This window comes from Rhinoraja longicauda, chromosome 22, assembly GCF_053455715.1.
Source record: "Rhinoraja longicauda isolate Sanriku21f chromosome 22, sRhiLon1.1, whole genome shotgun sequence".
NCBI classification, from domain to species: Eukaryota; Metazoa; Chordata; class Chondrichthyes; order Rajiformes; family Arhynchobatidae; genus Rhinoraja; species Rhinoraja longicauda.
In genome coordinates this window covers 8,253,747-8,274,018 of record NC_135974.1, presented here as the reverse complement: position 1 = coordinate 8,274,018, position 20,272 = coordinate 8,253,747, and the positions used below count along the sequence as shown (strand labels likewise).

The following is a 20,272-nucleotide window of genomic DNA, read 5'->3' as shown; positions in this document are numbered from 1 at the left end:
AAGTGGCCATTTTGCATTCTGTCCCTGTGATCATCTTAAGCTTCTAGCTGCTGATATTTCAACTCTGCTTCCCCTTGCCACACTGACCTGCATATCTTGGTTCTTCTCAACTGCCCTGGTGAGGGCAAACCTAAAAAAGAACAATACATCATATCGTACTTGGATAGCTTACATCTTAATGGTGTGAACATTGGATTTTCCATTTTCATGTAACCAAACCTCTGGTATTCCTTTTCCCACCTTGGATCCCTATTCCTTTGTTTATTTTTTCCATCCCCCCCCATCATTACCCATCCGCACTTGGTTCCATCTGCCCATCATCCACCAGGTTCCAGCCTTTATCTCGATATCCACGTATCACTCACTCCCTGTCCTGCCCCCCACATTTCTTCCTGCTTTCTCCCTTCACCCACTGCAATCAGTCTGAAGAAAGGTCCCATCATCTATTTATTCTCCAGAGATGCTCCCTGACCTACTGAGTTACTCCAGTACTTTGTGTCTTTTATTTTGTACACCAGCTTCCGTAGTTCCTTATGTTGCACGAGAAGAAGACTAGTGGTTATTAAACAATATTAGAGCACATATTGTAGGAACTAATGAACTGACAAATGGTTAATGGACTGAAAGCAGATGTTTCAACCAAAGGAGTCAGAATTGGAGCCCCAGCAGTTCACAATCAATTTCAATGTTTAGAATGAGGATGCAAATACATGTGGTAATGTGATGATACAATGCTAGCTGGCTTTGTGAGGGGAATTCAAAGGGGATTCACGAATTCAAAGAGGAAAGACGGACTAAATTAATGGACAAGGACACGGCAGATTGAATGTAACACAAAAAAATCTATGGTCATCTACCTCGACTGAAAAATTGAAAATACTTTTTAAAATTATGATGTTGATAGGTGCTTGCATTCAGACATCAATGGGTGCCCTTGTACATGGATGTTCAACGAGCAAATGGTGTGTTGGCCTTTATTATAAATGGATCTGAGTTTCAGAGCAGAGGCATTTTTCGGACACCAGTGAGAGCATGTGTGGAAGATTGTGTATAGGGCTGGTCTTTGTGTATAGGAGATGGCTCGTGTAGAAACAGGAGATGGCTCAAGTGTAGTAATGATTCACCAGATTGATACCTGGATAGTAGCTGTGTGATGAAAGAGTACGCAGTGTGGACGTATATTCTCTCGAGATTAAAAGGATGTGAGTTGCAGCATAGACTCAAGGCCAAAGGCATCCTTTATATCACAAACAATTCTCTGATTTTAGAGTAGTTGGCTTCACACGATAATGGCAGAAAAGTACATCAAGAAAAACCATCTCAGCTAATCCACTGCAGCCGACTATAACAAGTAAGGAAAGCAGAAAAGCAGTTCCGGGTTTAATTGATAAGCATCTGTCAGCAATGAAATGAAGGATCAGGAAATGGATTAATAGTTATTAGATTTTAGTGGAAATAAACAGCCATGCATTAAAAGTAGTGTATCTAGCCTTGTGGACATATCTACAGAATAAGCAGTTTCCCACTTCTACAGAGATGAGGAGGAATTTTAGATGGTCTGATTCTTTGGAAATCTCTGCCACAGCAAACTGTGGAAACATATATATTTATTTGTATGCATTTGTTTGTATACATTTATTTATTTATTTGTTTATTTATTTGCCTATTTATTTATACTACTGACATTAATATAGATAGGTGGGTTGGCACGTTTGTAGGTGACACCAATATTGATGGAGATGCGGACTGTGAGGAAGACTGTCCTTATAGGACATTGCTTAGCGTGCATTTGGAGATGCTGTGATCAGTGCTGTTCACCCCATTACACTAAGGACAGGGATGTTTTGGAAAAGGTGCGGAGGAGGTTTACCAGAATGTTGCCTGGATTAGTGAGTTTTAGCTACACACGGAAAGGTTGGTCACACACGGATTGTTTTTCTCTGGAACGCCGGAGGTTGAGGAGAGACCTGGTGGAAGTATGTGAAATTATGAAATACATAAATAGGGTAGACAGTCATAACCTTTTCCCCAGGATGGAAACATCAAATACAAGAGGACACAGTTTTAAGGTGAGGGGGGCAAAGTGTAAAGATGAGCGGAGCATGTTTTTTACACACAGACTGGTGGGTGCCTGTAAAGCATTGCCATGGGTGGTGGAGGAGGCAGATACAATACTGGTATTTGATAGATGTTTTTATCCAAAAAGAGTTTGTTGGATAGGCACATGGATACACAGTGAATGGAGGGATGTGGAGCATGTTCAGGCAGATAACAGTTGATCTTGGCATCACATTCCTGTGCTGTCTGGTTCTATGTTCTATAACTACAAGGGACTCAAGTCGTGTAGGAAGAGAGTGGGATTGTGGCATTGAGGCCAAGATTACATGTGTTGTAATCCTTTTGCACAGCAGAGAAGGCTCAAGGAGCTGAAGAGCCTTTTCCTGCTCCTCGTTCTAATATTGAAACGTGGACTTTCTGAATATCAGGAAGTAGAACTAGTTAGATTAGATTACATTTATATGTTTATTGTATGAAAAATTTTGCTTTTCTGGGCAATTCATCACATTCCTTAAAAGCCAGAGCTCAAGATGGAATAACACACAGCTGGCTTCAGGAGGATATTTAAAATCCTACGTATATTATTGAAGATTAATACAAAAATGATACAAAAGTGAGTGGTTTTGCATATAGTGAAGATGGTTGTGATCGATTGGCCAGGTGGGCAGAGGAATGGTTGATGGAATTTAATACAGAGAAGTGTGAGGTGTTGCATTTTGGGACATCGAACAAGGGTAGGACCTACACAGTGAATGGTAGCCTCTGGGTGGTGTTCTAGGAGTATAGGTGCATGGTTCCTTGAAGGTCGAGTCGCAGGTAGATAAGGTGGTCAAAAATGTTTTTGGCACCTAGGCCTTCATCAGTCAGAGTACTGAGTATAGAAATTGGGAGGTCTGGATGATAGACTGTTGGAGCCTGTAGTCCGGGTTGGGAGGTCATGTTGCAGTTGTATAAGACATTGGTGAGGCCGTATTTAGAATATTGCATTCAGTTCTGGGCACCATGTTATAGGAAAGATATTGTCAAGCTTGAAAGGGTTCAGAAAAGATTTACGAGGATGTTGCCAGGACTAGAGAGTGCGAGCTATAGGGAGAGGTTGAGTAGACTGGGTCTCTATTCCATGGAGTGCAGGAGGATGAGGGGTCATCTTATAGAGGTGTACAAAATCATGAGAGGGATAGATGCAGAGTCTCTTGCCCATCGTAGGGGAATTAAGGACCAGAGGACATAGGTTCGTGATGGGGAAAATATTTAATAGGAATCCGAGGGGTAACCTTTTCACACAAAAGGGTGATGGGTGTATGGAACAAGCTGCCAGATGAGGTAGTTGATGCTGGGACTATCCCATCGTTTAAGAAACAGTTAGACAGGTACATGGATAGGACAGGTTTGGAGGGATAAGGACCAAGCGCAGGCAAGTGGGATTAGTGCAGCTGGGACATTCTTGGGCGGTGTGGGCAAGTTGGGCCGAAGGGCCTGTTTTCCACACTATATCACTCTTTGACTCTCATAGTCAATTTCTTAACATGAACTTCTTGAATCTCCAGATGATATGTATTTTCCTCTTAAACCAGCATTAACTTAAAAGTATGAGGTGCTGCTGTTAGGAAATAAAGATCCTCGGATTTCATTCACTCCACATGGAAGATTGCTCTTGATAACAGGCATTTGTAAAGGGATTGGCAGTGAGTTTTCAACTGCTGGCAATGGCCTGCATCCTCGGTGAGAAAGTCGACGTGTAATTCAATGGGTGGCCTCTGGTTGGGTCTTTCAGGATAGTCCCATGGAGCGATGTGTCGTCCTTGGCTGGGTTGGCTGTCAGTCATCGCCTCCAGCGTCCCAACCCCTCCCTGCTTCATGAATGGGGGCTTGAACATGGACACACAGTCGTACATGTGAGTCTCGTTACCTTTGCAGCTCGTCTCGTCTTGTTCATCCTGCTATACCCCCCCCCCCCCTCCCCTCCCCTCCCCCTTTCCCCGACAGGTGAATGTTGCGAGAGAGATTCCAACCAACATGTATAAGTATTATGCATTTCAATTTGCAGCATGCGGTTAGATTTACGCTTATACCAAACAGCCTTTTTAAGGCTTATAACAGCCTTTGTGCGTTATTCAGCCTATAACAGCTTATAACAACAGCCTTTGTGTGTATTTTGGTCTCATTTATTCAAGTTCACTGCGTGGCCTGTGCTTGTGTTTCAAATATAATGTGAATGCATGCTGAAAGTTGGTATTTGAGAAATGCAAATAGATTTTGTTGCGTGGTACCCGGGGGCTGCAGTTGGAAGCTGATATATCATGTGATATTTGGAGAGGTTTTGCGTGTCAGAATGCCGGTTTAAAATAAAATGTGATTAAATGAAGGCAATAGAATACGAACTGTGAGGAACCAGCGATCTTGAAATGTGCCCTTTGCGCGTTTCGCAAGGACCATTTAGAGGGGTTACTCTCGGTCACACCTGCCGCCTGCCTCGTACATCGGCTAACAGGTGCTTGGCAAAGCCTCAGACATCAGTAGCAGGATCCTGATAATATGCCTTGTAAATTAATAAGCTAAGATACAAACATAGAAACATAGAAAATAGGTGCAGGAGTAGGCCATTCGGCCCTTCGAGCCTGCACCGCCATTCAATATGATAATGGCTGATCATCCAGCTCAGTAACCTGTACCTGCCTTCTCTCCATACCCCCTGACCCCTTTAGCCACAAGGGCCACATCTAACTCCCTCTTAAATATAGCCAATGAACTGGCCTCAACTACCTTCTGTGGCAGAGAATTCCACAGACTCACCACTCTCTGTGTGAAGAAATGTTTTCCTCATCTCGGTCCTAAAAGACTTCCCCCTTATCCTTAAGCTGTGACCCCTTGTTCTGGACTTCCCCAACATCGGGAACAATCTTCCCGCATCTAGCCTCTCCAACCCCTTAAGAATTTTATATGCCAGCACACGCATGCTGCTTTCGAAAGGCACTACCTTCCTGTTACTGGCACAGAGTAAAAACCCACACTGGTCACATGTTCTCTTATCACTGTTGGCCAGGGGAAGTAAATATTGTTCATAATTTCCCTGACAGTTTTTTTTTTCCACGAACATGTTGACGTCATTCCTAGTGCAAAATACATATTGGTACTTTCCCCAAAATCATTTAAGGCAAGATATGTGGCCCTAACTTTTTTCTGTAGAAGCAAGTAAATGCAGATACTGGTTTATGCCAAAGACAGACTCAACACGCTGGAGTAACCCAGCATCGCTGGAGAAAAAGCATGGGTCGGGACCCTTTTATCAGTCCAAACCCGAAACGTCACCTATCCTTTTTCTCCAGAGATGCTACCCGACCCGCTGAGTTACTCCAGCACTTTGTGTCTACCTTCGTTTGCAGGCTGCCCAGCATCCAACAAGATTTTTAATGTAGTTGTGTTCTAACAAGGTAACATAACAACGTGTAGGAAGGAACTGCAGATGTTGGTTTACACCCCAGATAGACACAAGATGTTGGAGTAACTCAGCAGGACGGGCAGCATCTCTGGAGGGAAGGAATGGGTGACAGTTTGGGTCGAGACCCTTCTTCTGACCTGAAGAAGGGCCTCGACCTGAAACGTCACGCATTCCTCCTCTCCTGGGATGCTGCCTGTCCCACTGAGTTACTCCAGCATTTTGTGTCTATTGTCAACATAATAACAATGGTGGGTATCAGCCCCCTGCACTGTGCTCTGCCATTCAGTGAGGTTATTGGCTAATCTTTTACCTCAGTGCCACTTTCCAAAACAATAATCGCTCTGTAACTTGGATACTTTCAGCCACAGGTTTCATTGACAAAGGATTCCAAACCATGTGATTGTACTGAAGAGATGACAGAGGACATTCACCCTTGGGGACCACTTGCTGAACATTTGCGCTCGGTCCACGAAGGTTTACTGGATCTCTCAGTTGCCAACCATTTTAATTCCTCTCCACATTCCCATATCATATCATATCATATCATATCAATACAGCCGGAAACAGGCCTTTTCGGCCCACCAAGTCCGTGCCGCCCAGCGATCCCCGTACATTAACACTATCCTACACCCACTAGGGACAATTTTTACATTTACCCAGCCAATTAACCTACATACCTGTACGTCTTTGGAGTGTGGGAGGAAACCGAAGATCTCGGAGAAAACCCACGCAGGTCACGGGGAGAACGTACAAACTCCCTGAGCTGCCTCCATTGCCAGAGTGAGGCCACACGCAAACTAGAGAATCAGCAGCTTCCATTTGGATAGCTTACAGCCCAACGGTATGAACATTGAACACTCCAGTTTTACATAAGCTCTAACAATCCCCCACCCCCCCACCCGCACTGCTCCCCTCCCCCTTCCCTTCCCTCCCCTGTGCCCCACCAGGCCCCCCCCCCCCCCCACCTATTTCTCTCCCTGCCCCCCACCGGCTTCAAAATCCCTAACTCTTCAAAACTGTCTCACACCTTCTCTTCTCACCTCTGGCCTTCGTTCCAATCATCTGCCTATCAAAAAAATCTCTCTCCAGTGTCGACCTATTACCCACCACGTTTTCCTCTGCCTCTCCCCTTCAACCCCTTTTCCGGCTTACTTCCTCCTCCCCTCCCCTACAATCAGTCTGAATATGGGTCTCGACCCAAAACGTCACCTGTCCACGTTCTCCAAAGACGCTGCCCTGACCTGCTGAGTTACTACAGCACTTGGTGTCCTTATTAACCAGCATCTGTAGTTCTTTGATTTGACCAGGATCTTGGATTGTTTTGTCTGGAACACCTGTGGTTAATGGCAGTTTTGATAGAAGTATATAAAATTATGAGAGGCATAGATAGGGTGCACACTCAGAACCTTTTTCCCAGGGTGGGAATATCAAAGACTGGAGGGCATAGCGTTAAGGTCAGAGGGGCAAAGCTTAATGTAGATGAGCAGGGCAAATTGTACACAGAGGGTGACTAGAGCACACACTGCCAGTGTGGTGATGGAGATGGATGTGATCAGGGCATTTAAGAGGCTTTTGCACATGGATATGCAAGTTATGAAGGGCTATGGGTCATGTGCAGGCAGATGAGATTAGTTTATCTTCCTATCATGTTCAGGACAGCATTGTGGTCTGAAGGGCCTGTCTGCCAAGTTCCTTGAATGGGAGGACTTTAGTTCTGGGGAGAGATTGTTCAGGCTCAACTTATTTTCCCTGAAATGAAGGAGGCTGAGAGGGGACTTGATCGAAGTAGAGAAGATAGATAGGTATATAGTTTGGGTAAAAAGTTAAAAATCGTAATCCTTTGGTTGGGTTATCAAAACAAGCAGGCATGAGAGATGGGAGATGTAAAGGGAATATGACAAGTACGTTTCTTTACACAGAAAACGATCGATATCTAAAATGCACTGCCAGATACAGTTGCTAAGTTTGAGATGCATTTAGACAGGCAAGTATAGGTCCCTATGTGGGCAAATGGGATTAGTGAAGATGGGCAAAAAGGTCTGCATGGACGTGGTGGACAAAGGGCCCATTTCTGTGCTGTATAACTCTATGACTCGAACTCTCACTTTAAAGAGTCACTACCCCTTGGTGAAGACTTTTTCTCTCATCTCTCCTAAATGGTCAACCCCTCATCTTGAGTCTGTGCCACCCATCCTAAACATAGTGGCTGGAAAACATAACATCCTGCCTCTACTTTTACAAGTCCTGTTCGAATTTTGACTCTTTCAATTAGATCACCTCTCGCCCTTCAAGGAGAATGTAGTAGGCCCAGTCTGCATTATCTCTTATTGGATAACCTAAGCGCAGTTTTGGAATCAATCTGGTGAACAATTCTTGCAGTCCTTCCATTGTAGTATACCTCTGCTGACCTCTTTATGTATTTTATGTAATATTTATAGGTTTTGATAAGGTAAAGATTTAAAGAGGCTGTTTTCCACAGCGTGGAGTCCTAGGAGTCACAATCTCAAAATAAAGGGCTGAAAGTTTTTCACTTCAAAGTTGATGAATCCTTGGAGTTCACTGCCCCTAGAGCTGTGGGTCCCAGCGATGAGTTTCAGCAGAGCCGGGCTCAGTGGATTTGGGGATACAACAGGACAGGGCAGGTAAATGAGTTGCAGTAGAAGATCAACTATGATTTCAGATGGAGCAGTTTAGTTGTATTTATTGGGATGATTATTCATAATGATGACTTCTAGAGACAAATTAATTGAGAAAATGTTAGTTTTATTTAAAAATAATTTTGTTTAATTTAGTATTAATTGCAATGGAGAAGAAATGGCTGGTGAAGTGTAGATGTCTTACAGAAGCTTTCTTCATGTGAGCATTTACATTGTGCTGTGACTTCTGCTTTGTGCAGCTTTAAGTGAAGCCTTTCACCTGTCTCTACCTTGCACCAGTGCACCCTGGCAGAAGTGCTTGGGTTTGGAGCGTTACGGGCCAAACGCAGGCAGTGTAGCTGGGATGAGTTGGCCGGTGTGGGCAAGTTGGGCTGAAGGGCCTGTTTCCACACTGTATCACTCTATGTGTCTATGACTCTATGACTCAGCATCAATGTGACTCGTGTCACCCTTTGGCCTCTCCTCCTGTTCCCATTAACATACTGTGCCCTTTGATTCCTCACCTTCTTGCACTTCAGCCTCCTTTTTACAAACTATCTTCTCAATTTTTCTTGCGTCCAGCCTTTGGGTTACTTTCCTCTCAACTCACCTTATTCGTCTCCGAATTCACTGCTCTTCCGCCGTCTCCTAATCTCTCCTCTACCTCTGACCATATCCTTCTGGATTTTCCCAAAGGAAAGTGATTTTTCCTCACTTCCTTTTAGGCATGATGTACCAACACTATTGAAGGCTTAGACTTAAGTCTTCCTTTCACCAGCTCCACAAGTGTCTCCACAGGTTAGACCAAACCACTTTAGCGGGGCACTCACCATTATGCCAGGTGTGCAGAGGAACTGGTGCATTACAGATAAACCCATTCAACACCGTTTGGTTGTATCACAGCAAATGCTAGTGTGGGCCACCACAGGATTTCCCTGGTGGCTTTTGTATTCCCCACTGCCATCAGTAGATAAGTCAGTCCCTTCTGTTCCATCTTCAGTATGTAAAATTCAATCACAATGAGTTGTTTTGAAGGTTTTTAAAAAATGGTGACTGAACACCACAAAAAGATATAGACACGAGGAATTGCAGATGCTGATTTACGAGAAAAGACACAGAGTTCTGGAGTAACCCAGTGGGTCAAGCAGCATCTCTGGAGATTTATGGAAATGCAACATTTTGAGTCGGGAGTCTGAAGAAAGGTCCTGACCTGAGACGTCACCTGTTCATGATCTCTAGTGATGCTGCCTGACCCACTGAGTTACTCACTTTGTATTTTTTTTTAACTCAGAAAAAATGTTCAAAGGCAGTAGGGAGTCAAAAGAGTTGACTTCAATAGAGTGGTAGGAGAACTTGAAGCACAATGTAGACACAAAATTGTAGGTGTTCGATTGAACTTCTCAAAATTATTTGAGGTTTTGTGCATCATTGGCCAGTTTCTTACTTTTTCTTATACCAGATGCTTATTGATAGTTCAATGACTATGTAGAAGTATTTTTAACTTATGTGCAATAGAACCTTGGTGGCCATGTTTAGACAACCATTTTGCTGAATGAGCACCATTGGTCTCCTCCGGCCCAATGTTAAGACGTGCACAGTGACACGTTTCATAATGATTTCAAATAAAGATACATGATTCATCGTGAATAAAGTTTGGCAAAGGTAGGTTTACACCCTTCATTTATTAAACAGGAAATAGTATGGAAGGAAGGAATGCTTCTCGTGCACAATATAAATATACTATTCACAGCCCATCATTCAGGGTTCTTGGCTCGGGAAATAGTTGAGTGCTGTATTTGTCATGAGACATAGATTCTTTGTCACCCGCTTGCCAATCTGTTGGAGATAGTTATATATTCCCCTGATACTTAGCTGACACCACCTGTCATTACACTTGCTGGCAGACTTCTTCTGTGCTTTTGATCCAGCATTTGGATAATTAAAAATACACTTAAATCACCACCCTGTGCAGATGTGCTAGGGCCTGTGTGGGAAACTATATTTTGCAACCAATTGAGTTGAGAAATAGGTGATGCCTCATCAGATCCAGAGAGTGTGTTTCATTAACAGTATTGATAGCTGTGTGTCTGTCAGCCCAAAGAGTTCGCAATGGGATCCTAGATCCTGTTTTAATACGTGAAGCCTTGACGTTCAGCTTTAATGCAGAGTAAATCAGGGATCGATGTCTGCATTCACTCCTGCATAGTTAAATATGGAGATGTGAAGCTATTAACCGTACCTTGAATCTCAATTGGCTGCATTATGTTAGCACCTTGAAAGTGTAACTCCACCATGAAAGGCACATAAAGTTACATTACCTGGCTAGATTCAGCCCAAAACATGTCAGATAATGTTGGGAATGATACTTTAAAGCATAAACACATTTTATCAATTAGGTATATAATTATTAGCTCTTTGCTGCTGATATGTGGAGTCCCATTCTTTCAGATGTTGCTGTTTGAATTTTTTTTTAAAGTCCATCTTTTTTTTATGTCTCTTTTCTCTATGCTCTTTTTCCACCTCTTTATTTTACATTAATTATTCCTGCCTCTTTTTCTTAGCCTTTTCCCATTTCCTCTTTCTCTCTGACTCTCTGCCTTTTTCCGTTCCTGCCTCTCTTGTTCTATATCTCAGAGCGTGGCCTTCATGCCCCAGTGGGTTACACCCCAGCGGTATGAATATGAACTTCTCAAACATCAAGTAACCCATGCCTTCCCTCTCTCTCCATCTCTGCCCCCTTCCCAATTCTCCGACTAGTCTGACTGTCCTCGTTTACATTTTATCTGTTTGCTTTGTTGTTACCTTCTCCTCGCTAACAATGATCAAATCTAAATTTTCCTTGATTTGCATTCCCGTTGTCTCATTTTCACACCTTACACTTCCTTATCTCTGTATCTCCCTCTCCTCTGACTCAGTCTGAAGAAGGGCCTCGACCCGAAACATCACCCATTCGTTCTATCCAGAGATGCTGCCTGAGTTACTCCAGCATTTTGTGTCTATCTATGATTTTAGATGGTTTATTTCAGTATATATGGGAAGGTTCTTCTTATTTACATCCTGATATGAAGTCAGTCAATTTAAAATAAAGTGGCAAGTGTGTAGATTTTGTCACACTGTCGGTCATATTTATCTCAGTTAAGGAACAAATGTTAATCTTGTTCTTCAAAGTCTATCTTGGTGCTGTATTCTGCTATTGCTCAGCTGACATAGTGAGCTGAACTTGTAATTTATATGTAGGCAAGATTAAGGTTTTTTTCTCATAGCTTTCAAGTAGTTGCTCTCTGCAGAGCAAAAGTTGTTCAACAGCAAGCTTCACATAAGGGGTCAATATGTTGTTCTCCAATTTATTGAAACTGAAGTTTCATACAATACTGTTGGTGAATTATATAGTTTTAAGTGTCTTGTTCAACGTGGGTTTCTGGGTGACAAAGAAATCCAGGTCCCACTTGAAATATAATGGTGTTAATTTTAATCCAATGACATATAACAATGGACTGGATGTAAAATTGGAGTTCATTGCCGTCTGCTTTAATCTTCAAAGGTATGCCAGGTTAAAATCATACCTGATGTTATCCATGTTTGTGACTTTGGTTTGTCCTGGTGTGGAGGTGACCTTCCTTGAAGGTTTCATGAAGGAACCTTGTTTCATGTTCCTTGGAGCATTAAATCATATCAGTGCAGCAGAGATTCATTTGATTTAGCATGAGAGGTCAGGGCAAAACCTTTAAGAACTTTCCTTCAGATTTGTGTCTCAAATTTAATTGAGTTTTGTTGAAGTAGTGACCATGGGCAGGATGGTAGATACTGTCTATGTGTAATGTAGCAAGGTATTTGATGAGATCGGACATGGTAGACTGGTCTGGAAGGTTAGAACACATGGAATCCAGGGTAGGCTAGCCATTTAGATACAAAGTTGGTTTGGTGATGGTAGGCAGAGGATGGTGTTGGTGGATTGCTTTTCAGATTGGAAGCCTGTGACTGTAAGGATCTGTTTGTAGGTCTTGTTTCTCATATATATTAATGATTTGGTGGAAATGTAGGTGATATGGTTCACAAATTTGTGGATGACACCAAAATTACTGGTATAATGAACAAGGTGGGTCATCTAAGATTACATCAGGAAATAGATCAACTGCAACAGTGGGCAAAGGAATGGCAGATGAAATTTAACATGGATAAGGAGTAGTGTGCAGTTATGGTCACTGTAGCATAGGAACATTGTAATTAAACTAGGGAGGGTGCAGGTTTGATTCACAACAATGTTGCCTGCATTGGAGTGCTTGAGTTCTAAGGGGACATTAGATAGGCTGGATACAAGGGACTGCAAATGCTCCAGTACTTTGTGTCTTTTTTGTTTTGTTGATAGGCTGGATCTGTTTTTCCTGAAGGAAAGGAGGCTGGGAGATGACATGTTAGAGGTTTATAGCAGCATGGACTCTGACTATCTGCCATATCGATTTCCCACGATGGAGGAAACCTAGAGGGCAAAAATTAGAAGTGAGTGAGAGGATGTTGAAAGGGATCCTGAGGGGCAAAGAGTAGTGGATATCTGGAATGAACTGCCAGAATTGACAGTAGCAGGGACAGTAAAAATGACTAAGAGGTATATGGACAGGTACTCTGATGAGCAAGGCATAGGGGAGTATGGAATTAATGCAGGCAAGTAAGATTAGTATTGATAAGCATTGCTTGACACAGAGAGCAAAATGGCCTATTTCTATGTTCTATGTTCTTCCGCTCTTTGTGAGACTCTAATGGGTTACTTGGAGATGTAATTGAATAGGTTGGACAAAGTTTGTGCAATGAAAAAATCTTGTATTTATATTATTGTACTTTCCTCTTTGGCTGTGACTCACTTTGACATATCCTAATGAATTGCATTTGGATTGTAGTCGCTTGTAAAGAATCACAGTAACCAGCTTCCCTCTGTACACAGCTATGGAAGTAGTCATCACTGAATCAATTTTTTGATGGTGTAGTTTGGATGAACTCTGTACTCTTACTTAAATGGGTAGAATACCCTTTGTTTCGCATCTATTCTGAGAAATAACATTTCAACCGTGCAGCATGCAATGCAAAACGAAGCAGGATTGACTTAGCTTTTTGGTGCCTTGGATATCCATCGTGGTAAATTAAGCATGAATTACATTGGCAATACACTGAGAGATGAGGAGGAGAGATGAGGAGGAAGTGGTATAGAGATAGGGTAAGAAGGAGGCATAAAATAAGCATCACAAAGAGGAAGTACAAAGTCATTTACAGCTCGTGGTAACTATTTTGATAAACAGGAATTGTTGACTGGGTGATGAAACTTTTCTCATAAATGAGTATCAAATTAGATTTTAAAATTTGACTGTGCGCGGTAGACTGTGCACGGTAGCGCAGCGGTAGAGTTGCTGCTTTACAGCGAATGCAGCGCTAGAGACCCAGGTTCGATCCTGACTACGGGTGCTGCACTGTAAGGAGTTTGTACGTTCTCCCCGTGACCTGCGTGGGTTTTCTCCGAGATCTTCGGTTTCCTCCCACACTCCAAAGACGTACAGGTATGTAGGTTAATTGGCTGGGTAAATGTAAAAATTGTCCCTAGTGGGTGTAGGATAGTGTTAATGTATGGGGATCGCTGGGCGGCACGGACTTGGAGGGCCGAAAAGGCCTGTTTCCGGCTGTATATATATGATATGATGATGATATGATGTGGACATTTACAGGAATTTAAATTTGACAACCTGCTAAAAGTGGCATTAAATGCAAATCGACAGTAATTCTTCCTGATTAATAACGGGGGAAGGGGCAGAAAGAATGGGTTGCCATTCCCTTGCTTGCATATTACTGTGTCACCCCTCATCAATATGCCCCTTTTCTGCCAGTATCGAGAGGGAATAGTGCACTGTCAATGGTGCTGCCATTTGATGGAGGCTTGCAACTGATATCCCACTTTCTGCCTAGAGTAGACTTTAACATATCCTATAATAATACTTCTTAGTTTAAGTTCATGGTATTTATTTGGGATGTGTTATGTTTCTTTTACTTGACCTCTTTTGACGATAATAACTAAGGAGAAGGTAGTACCCCGTTATTAGTTTTGTAAATTATATAATGTACCAGACTTTCTGCATATAATCCAAATTCGCTAGAGTTGGGTAAAAGTTATGGTATGATTGAGAATTGACTTCTGAAAGATGTTATTCAATTATTCCAATGTCTGAAGATTTAATTTTGCATTGAATTTGTTGAGTGTATTTTGCTGCTCAGAACTCCATGTGGAGTGGAACATAATTAATGTATGGTTATCATTTTGTCCGCAAGTTCCTGTCAGGTGGAACCTCATATTTTCCAGTATTTTGGGTGTTGCATGAAACCCAACCCATTTTGAAGTAAGGTCAATAGGTTTTTGTAGTCAGAATCATGCTGATGTTAAACATGCAATTTTGGGCTTTCTGCCCAACCAATTGTTCAAGCGCTTTTGATTGCAACATGCGCCTTAATTTAGTTCAACAAAGAACCTGACAAGTTACTAAAGAACTTTGGCACAAATGTTAAACAGTGAATTTTAATTTTTCAGCCTTGATCTTTTGCGTAAGTCTTCCATACTCGGAGCTTGAATAAAGATTACAATCTTTTAAGTTAATTGTTTATTAAGTTTTCTGTTCCCACCCTGCCCGTTTCCCAGAATTTAACGATATTTTATTTCTCAGTACTATTTCAATTCTGTACTGGGTGGGATGTGCGTAAGTCATTCACCAGCATATTGTCAGTGTTCAACATAAAGCTGCTTATTCTTCAGAGATATTTCTTCTGTTCGGATGATCAGGCGTCCGAAGTCTCCATAGCAGTGGCTTCAGTTGCATTTTTGTAGTACTGTTGATGAAGAATGATATCCAGAGGGACTTCAAATGAAGTGTTTAGGCAAGAGCACTGAACAAGCGAGGGTCAAGAAAGATGGACTTTGCACATTCTCCCTGTGTCAGTGTAGGGTTCATCTGGATGCTCTGGTTTACTCCCGCATCCCAAAGACATGCCGTTTGCTATATTAATTGAACACTGTGAATTGCCCCCAGTGTATGGGCGAGTGGTAGGTTCAGGGGAATTGGTGGGGATAATAAAACGGGGGATTAATGTAACCTTACTGTCAATGTATGGTTGACGGTTGGTACAGGCACAGTGAGTCAAAGGGCCCGTTTCACCCTGCATCTCACTATGGTTCCATGACTCAAATATGACTCAATTATCAACGTTCACCTGCCTCAAAGAAACAAGAACTACTGTTGGTGTTTAAGGCAAACATTAGCAGAATCATTCCTCTCTGACTCAAACTCCCATTCTGACCAAATGCTGAACTCAACACTCTCACGCACTCCCATTCAGACCACTGCAGAAGCAGGTAAGTTCACACATTTTGTTAAACAATTCCCAAGTTACAGATGCTCACCTAATTTTCTATTGCATCTAGTTGCAGTGGATTACCTTTACTGCCACTAGTGTGCATATTTAGGTAGCTTGAGTCAGATTGTGAATAACTTGCAGATGTGCAGAGGGAGATGCAGAGGTAGTGATTTGAGTCAAAGACCTCTCACCAGCACTGGGAAATTTTAGAAATAAACCAGACTCAAGTTGCAGAGAAATGTGAGAAGGTCAGAGAGAACAGAAGTGAAGGTCCATGCACTGGGATTCTAGGACAACGAATGAATGTACGTCGGTTGGGAGGTGGTGGCAAAGGCAGGTCCAGAGGACGTGTAAATGGGAGGCAACAAATGAAATCTGAAATCCCAGAATAGGAAGGAGGAAAAAAATGAAAGGCTGGAAATGTAAAAATGCTGGAAAAGTCCAATGCACTGCTATTATTGTCTTGATTTGAATGACCTGCATGTATTCGCTGGTGAATGCATGCGTTACTACTAACTTGGGGCTACTCACTATCCCACGGTCTAGGCTTAAGCTCAGGGGTGACCGCGCTTTTGCGGTTGCAGCTCCTAGACTGGAACAGCATCCCTCTCCCCATCAGAACTGCCCCCTCCATCGACTCCTTTAAGTCCAGGCTCAAAACCTATTTCTACTCCCTAGCGTTTGAGGCTCATTGAGGAGGCGCTGTGAACTGTTTTGTATGTGCTGTTATGTTTGCGTGCTACTGTATGTTTCATTTTTTCCTTAGTACCTAAACAGATGTACAGCACTTTGGTCAACGTGGGTTGTTTTTAAATGTGCTATACAAATGAAATTGAAATTGAAATTGAAATTGAAACTTGCAGTGCACCACTATGTCCAAAGATGTGCGGCTGATAGGTTAATTGGCCCCAGCGTATGGAAGAGAGGCAGAATCTGGGAGGATGCTGATGGGGTAAGTGGGGAGAATAAAATTGGTTTGGGTTGGAATAGTGTAAATGTCTATTAGATGGTTGTTACAACTCCATGGGGTCTGATGGCTTGTTTTTGTGCTGTTTCTTTCCTACTCTGACTAATATGACTGGTAAAAAACTGCACGGTGTGGTGTTCAAAGTTTGTAACTGTAGACTTTGGCTTCCTTTTCAACACTCATTACTGACAATAAAATAGATAACTTTAGTGATTTATATCTAATTTAGTTGGCTTAATATCAAACTATAGGAATCTTCCTGTCTCCACCTATATCCTTCCTTTGTCCCACCCCCGACATCAGTCTGAAGAAGGGTCTCGACCCGAAACGTCACCCATTCCTTCTCTCCCGAGATGCTGCCTGACCTGCTGAGTTACTCCAGCATTTTGTGAATAAATCGATTTGTACCAGCATCTGCAGTTATTTTCTTAAACTATATAATCTTCTCTTCTATGTTACTTGTTAAAACTTGTTTGACACACTGAACGTTTTTTAGTTATAAATGGAAAACTTGCAATGTTAAAACAGTGCGCTGCCCTGAAAATGAATGATTAAGTAGTCAGAGCATGGAAACAGGCCATTTTGCCCACCGTATCCATGCCAACCAGTGAGCGCCCATCCATGTTAATCTGAGATTCTAGCACTTGGAAGACCTTCCATTCCTAATCCTCGCCCCTTGCTTTAAATCTATGTCCACTGATATGAGGAAAGGTTTCCTGCCGTCTACCCTATCTATACCACTCACAATTTCAGAAACATCAATCACGTCCCCTCTTAACCTCTTCTCCCCAGCTCCAAGGAAAACAGACCCAATCTCCCCTTCCCCAGGGTAAAAAAACAGACCCAGTCTCTGCTCATAATTGAAAAGCTCCACCCCATGCAACATTCTGGAGAATAAAAATTAAATATTGGAAATACTCAGCAAGTCAGGTTGCATCTGTGGAAAGAGTAACAGAGTTGACGTTTCAGGTTGAAGACCTCATCAAATTTTCACAACATTCTGGTAAATTTGATGGTCAGATCCAGATCCCTGCACTTATAACTGGGTCTTGAAAATGGCGTCAAACTGAAGAAGCTGTATACTATATTAGTGTACTACTGCTATGCATTTGAACTGTATCTGAGATGCTTATCTAATATGTATCTAAGTGCTTATGTTTAGTGAGACTTGTACTCAACTGTATTCAAAATGAATTCCACTGTACCTCAGTGCATGTAACAAATAAAGTACCATACCATACCACATCATTCTTATCATGTGGTTACTGGAACTGCACACAGTTCTCTGGCTAAGGTCTAACCAATGCTTTATGAAGTTGGAGTATAACCTCCCTACTCTTATATTCAATTAGCTGACAAAGTAAGACCAGTATTCTATTTAATTTCTTAACCACATTCTCCACCTGTACTGCTATGTGCAAGGATCGATGAATTTGTTCACTGAGATGTCTCCATTGCTCAATACTCTCGAGGACCCTCCCATTCTTGGTCTATGTCCAAGTCTCATTAGTACTCCATCACCTCTCATTTACCAGGAGTAAACTCGATCTGCCAATCCCCAGCCCATTTCGCCGAGACATCAATGTCACCCTAGAGCCCAAGACTACCCTCCACATGATTATCAACTCTGCCAATCTACTTGCCATTTGCGACCTTACTGATCATGCCTCCTTCATCCACACCCATATCATTCACATATATAGCAAACACCAAGAGTCCCAAGGCTGATCCTGTGAAACACCATCACCCCCTACCATCGCCCTATTTCTCCAATTGTTAAATCAACATTGTAACCAATTTATGAACTTGCCCTGAATTCCACTGGGCCCTAACCACTTGAACCAGTCTCCCATGTGGGACCTTGTCAAAGGCCTAACTGAAGTCCATGTAAATGACATCGACTGCATTTCTTTCATTAACACACTTTGTTACCTCTTCAGAAAATTCAGTCAGATTGGTCAATTATGAAGCTAGACACAAAATGCTGGAGTAACTCAGCGGGAGCATCTCTGGAGAAAAGGAATAGATGTCGGGTCGAGACCCTTCTTCAGACTCGGGTCAAACATGATCTGCCCTTCGCAAAGCCAGGCTAGATATCTCTGATTTAGTCCCTGCCTTTCCATGTGATCATTAGTCCTGTCCCTCAAAAGGTTTCTTCACAAACTTCCCTGGTGCAGATGTTAAGCTCACTGGTCTATAATTGCCTGTTTTTTTCTCGTTATTGTTCTTAAAAAGAAAGACTCCATTTGTTGTGCTCCATCTGGCAGCACACTGTGGCCAACAAATGTTTACAAATCTCAGCGGGAGCCCCAGGAATCTTTGCTCTTGCCTAACACAGCAGTTTGGGATAAATCTGTTCTACTGTATTTAACATTGAAGCTTCTGAAGTTGTGATTGATAGACATGGAGACAGAAAATCCAAGCATAAATAAGCCTTTTGATCCTTTGAGCCTCCATTCAATATGATTATGGCTGATCATCCAACTCCATCCTTGTTCCAGCTTTTTCTCCATATCCCTTCATCCTTCGAGCCCTAAGAAACATATCTAATTCCTTCACAAATATATTTAATGAGCGCCTTCACCTGTTTTGTTGTAGACATTGTCACAGGTGGCCTCTCTCTTGGAAAATAAATTTATTCTCGTCAGTCTTGAATGACTTGCCTGTGCCTGATCCTACATTTCCTGGTTATTGGGAACATCCTTCATAAAAATTTAAACACATGTTAGCATTTGTGAATATCTGTGAGATTCCTTTTCAACTTTCTAAAGTCTTGTGAATATAAGATGTACTGACTTAATCTCTCTTCACATGTCGGTCCAGTCATCCCAAGAACCAGTCTGGTACTATCTTCTTTGCTTGATTGAAGCTACAAGTGTAGTATTTTACCTCTGAGTACATGTTATAGAAGTAGAATTAGGCCATTCGGCCCATCGAGTCTACTCCGCCATTCAGTCATGGCTGATCTTTACCACCTAATCCCATTTTGCTGCCTTTTCCCCCATAACCCCTGACGCCCGTTCTAATCAAGAATTTGTCTATATCTGCCTTACAAATATCCACTGGCTTGGCTTCCACAGCCCTCTGAGCAATGAGTTTCACAGATTAACTACACTCTGGCTAAAGAAGTTCTCTCTCACCCCCTTTCTAAAAGAGTGCCCTTTAATTCTGAGGCTATGACTTCTGGTCCTGGACTCTCCCACCAGTGGAAACATCCTTTCCGCATCCACGCTATCTATGCCTTTCTTTATTCTGTAAGTTTCAATGAGGTCCCCCTCAACCTTCTAAACTCCAACGAGTAGAGGCCCACAGCTGTCAAAAGCTCCTCACATGCTTACCTGCTCATTCCTGGAATCATTCTTGTAAACTTGTAAAAAGGTCAAGAAATGTATTTTCCTCAACCCTGACGATGATCATGCAACCACTTGCTTCGGTGGCCCATTTTTTAACATGTCCCATTGATGGACAGTGGTTAGTATTTTGCATACATAATATGTATAGGAAATAACTGCAGACGCTGGTTTAAATCGAAGGTAGACACAAAATGCTGGAGTAACTCAGCGGGACAGGCAGCATCCCTGGAGAGAAGGACCCATTCCTCCTCTTCAGATACGCTGCCTGTCCCGCTGAGTTACTCCAGCATTTTGTGTCGTCCTTGCATGTATAATAGTGTAGTGTCAACCCAAAATGTCACCTGTTCCTTTTCTCCAGAGACACGCTGAGTTACTCCTGCATTTTGTGTCTATCCTCGGCGTAAACTAGCACCTGCGGTTCCTTCCTTCATTGTTT

At 42.4% G+C, this 20,272-nt stretch overlaps 1 protein-coding gene across 1 annotated transcript in view; it reads left to right on the top strand.

Annotated features, from left to right (window-relative positions):
• The first annotated feature begins 3,879 nt into the window (after positions 1 to 3,879).
• The window catches only part of slco4a1 (solute carrier organic anion transporter family, member 4A1), a 159,404-nt gene continuing 143,011 nt past the window's right edge, over positions 3,880 to 20,272 (top strand). The window contains exon 1 of the mRNA XM_078418691.1: positions 3,880 to 3,953. The gene's annotated coding sequence lies outside the window, so the exon portion shown is untranslated. The remainder of the gene's footprint in view (positions 3,954 to 20,272) is intronic.